The following is a 3,372-nucleotide window of genomic DNA, read 5'->3' on the forward strand; positions in this document are numbered from 1 at the left end:
TCTTTCAAGATGATTCCATTGTTCAAGGCCTGACAGCAAACAAGCAAATCAGCCTTATACATGCAGTGATTAGTCTGGCCAAAATAAGAAGGAAGAAAACAGAGACAAAAGCTCTCCTTCTGGGCATCTTCTTTACCATTCTGCATGATGAATCTTAAAAAAGAAAGAAAGGAAAAAAGCCATAACCCGAACATCAAACAAGAAATAAACACCAGCTTAAAATAACTCCCTTGAATAAGGAAAGGCATCAAATCAATTGTGTGGGCATAAAAAAATATTTTACTGATGAAAAATACTTTTGAAGCCTTCTAGGCCAGTTTCATTTCTGCATAAGATAAAAATGTTTTATGGGTTTGTTGGTTTGTTTTAAAAAAGGGACATTTACCGTTTCTCAATTTTTCTCAATTTTTCTGCTCAGCCCACAGTTTTATCAGCACAACTGGAGAGGCAGCACAGGAATAAGTAGCTGGTAGGCAAGGACAGCCTGAGATGGCACTGCCCCAGAAGAGGGAGACATGGAAACATACATTTAGTAGTCTCTAGTCTTGTGTTTAAACAGAGGAAAGAGAGTATAATTGGGAAATGATGCCAGCTTAATATTAGAAACCCCCTAGTGAGTTAGGAATCTAGGCTGATTAATGGAATTTCTTCCATCTGCATCCAGATTGGAAATACAGATTTCCAAGGCATCTTGAAGAATAATTGGTTTTGCACTGCTAGCGTGACTTCTCTTCCAAATTTACTTTCTACCTAACTTTTTCTTATTAAAGAATGGAATGTAGTTCTACGTCTACATGATTTCTTTGGTAAATGGGACCCACAGCCTATAAAAACGAGAAGCATTTCTAAAGAAATGGTCCTTAAATCATTTAACTATGAATTCCAGCACTAGTTATTTAAAATCCACATCCGGCTACTGTTATGCGTATGGGAATAACGCATATGGGATATGGGAACGCATATGCCTATGGGAATTCTTAGGCGTATCCTGCCTAAGAATGAAACTGGGGAATAGCTTTCAAAGTGACTGACATTGCTGAATGCCCAGTCTTATAACACCAAAGAAAAAAAAACTTAAAAAAAATCCTTAATGTTGTTTAGTTTCACTGCCCTCATCAGAAGTACAGAATGTGTAACGCTATCCACAGCAAATACTCATTCCACTAAAAGTTAAGACTAAGCCTAGGTTTCACTCTGAAGGGTTTTATCCCTCAATGTCCTTCCTTCCTTTTTTTTTCCCCACCCTCGAGAACTTATCTTTTTTTCCTCTCTCCCCTTTAAGGCTATTCTACTACTAAACAAAACTCTGAAATAACACTTTGATTTGCAGGCTCATACATGTCAAACAGTACCCAATGCTTTTGCCACTTTTCCCATGAGTCACTGGAGGCAATCGTAGTTTTAATGCTTGAGTGAAGGACTTCCTTTTTCCATGTCCCAGTTATCTTTCTGCAGAGCAGCCAGTATCTGAGCCCGCTTTTTGTTTCTACTTTGCATCTGAATGGCAGCAATAGATGTGAAGAATTCTTCTGAAGGCAAGTCTTCTGGTAGCTTGGTTAAAAACTGGGCTATATGAATGAAGTCCATTTTGGTCAAAATATCTTCAAAAAGTTTTAATATTCCCAGGGCTGTATGGAATAAGAACTCTTCTCCATCATGGCAGAACACATCCCAGACACGACACACCAAACCTAGTGGCAAAGATTTGCTGTACAATGTGAATATCCAATCAATAAGATAGATATCTGGAGTTAAATTATTTTTTTTGAAGTGAGCAAATAACTTTGGCAGATTTTCTTCAAAGAATACCTCAAACATGGCAAAATAAGTCAACATCAGGCCATGGTCCACACGGAAAAATGCCATCTGACAGGGTTTATTTAAAAGATTAGAAAAAGCAATGAAGGCATCTGCAGTATCCAAGTTCAAGATCAATACTGCTGCTATGAATGACATGCCCTGTACATAGCCTACATCAGGCCTCTAACAAGTATAGGCTCCCAAAATACTGGGCAACGTGTCATGGTAAGGACCACCTTGCTGGAATATACAGAGATTAGGAAACGTTCTTCATATATCCAGTTTTATTAACTCCAAGCTTGCTTCTCTGTCAGCTGCAGAAAATCCAGCATCTTCACATTCTACTTCAGCCCCTCCTGTGCTAAGTGATCACCATTTCTCTTTGGCATGAGCCAGGCAAATATCATACAGTTCATGAGTGATGTTTAACTCGTTGCCAATTGCCAAGCTCCAGACTTTGCCTCTCACACTCAGTGGGATGCCCTGCCACCACAGCTCTTGAACTTTACGGGAACAACACATAGTTTCCCAGTTGGGCAAGATTTCATCGTTCCAAGTTAAAACAGCATTGCCGATGCTGTCTTCCAGTTTACAGCATTCTTCCAGTTGTTTCTTCCTCTTCTGGGCTTCTTTAAGCTCTCTTTTTTTTGCTTGAACCACCATTTCTTCATACTGTTGTCTGTGTTTCTGAGCTTCTTGTGCTGGTTTTGCAGGGAGGTTTGCTGGTCTGTCCTCTAAAATAAGTGCTGTAGTGGAGAGTGGTTCAAAATCAAGATTCTTCCCTCAGTAAGTTTGCAGATGACACCAACCTAGGTGGGAGTGTTGATCTGCTTGAGGGTCGGCAGGCTCTACAGAGGGACCTGGACAGGTTGGATCAATGGGCCAAGGCCAATGAGATGAGGTTTAATAAGGCCAAGTGCCGGGTCCTGCATTTCGGTCACAACAACCCCAGGCAACGCTACAGGCTCGGGGAAGAGAGGCTGGAAAGCTGCCCAGCAGAAAAGGACCTGGGGGTATTGGTGGACAGCCGGCTGAACATGAGCCAGCAGTGTGCCCAGGTGGCCAAGAAGGCCAACGGCATCCTGGCCTGTATCAGGAATAGCGTGGCCAGCAGGAGTAGGGAAGTGATCGTGCCTCTGTACTCGGCGCTGGTGAGGCCTCACCTTGAGTACTGTGTTCAGTTCTGGGCCCCTTACTACAGGAAGGACATTGAAGGGCTGGAGCGTGTCCAGAGGAGAGCCACCAAGCTGGTGAGGGGTCTAGAGAACAAGTCATATGAGGAGAGGCTGAGGGAACTGGGCATGTTTAGTTTGGAGAAGAGGAGGCTGAGGGGGGACGTCATTGCCCTCTACCTAAAAGGAGGTTGTAGAGGGGTGGGTGTTGGACTCTTCTCCCAAGGGAATAATGACAGGACCAGAGGAAATGGTCTGAAGTTGCGGCAGGGGAGGTTCAGATTAGATATTAGGAAGAATTACTTTACTGAGAGAGTGGTCAAGCACTGGAACAGCCTGCCCAGGGAGGTGGTGGAGTCGCCATCCCTGGAGGTATTTAAGAAACGTGTAGACATGGCAC

General features: G+C 42.9%; 1 pseudogene; it reads right to left on the bottom strand.

Annotated features, from left to right (window-relative positions):
• Nucleotides 1-1,401: 1,401 nt before the first annotated feature.
• Nucleotides 1,402-2,574, bottom strand: LOC141464002 (TBC1 domain family member 14 pseudogene; annotated as a pseudogene).
• Between the last annotated feature and the right edge of the window lie 798 nt (nt 2,575-3,372).

This window comes from Numenius arquata, chromosome 4, assembly GCF_964106895.1.
Source record: "Numenius arquata chromosome 4, bNumArq3.hap1.1, whole genome shotgun sequence".
Lineage (NCBI taxonomy): Eukaryota > Metazoa > Chordata > Aves > Charadriiformes > Scolopacidae > Numenius > Numenius arquata.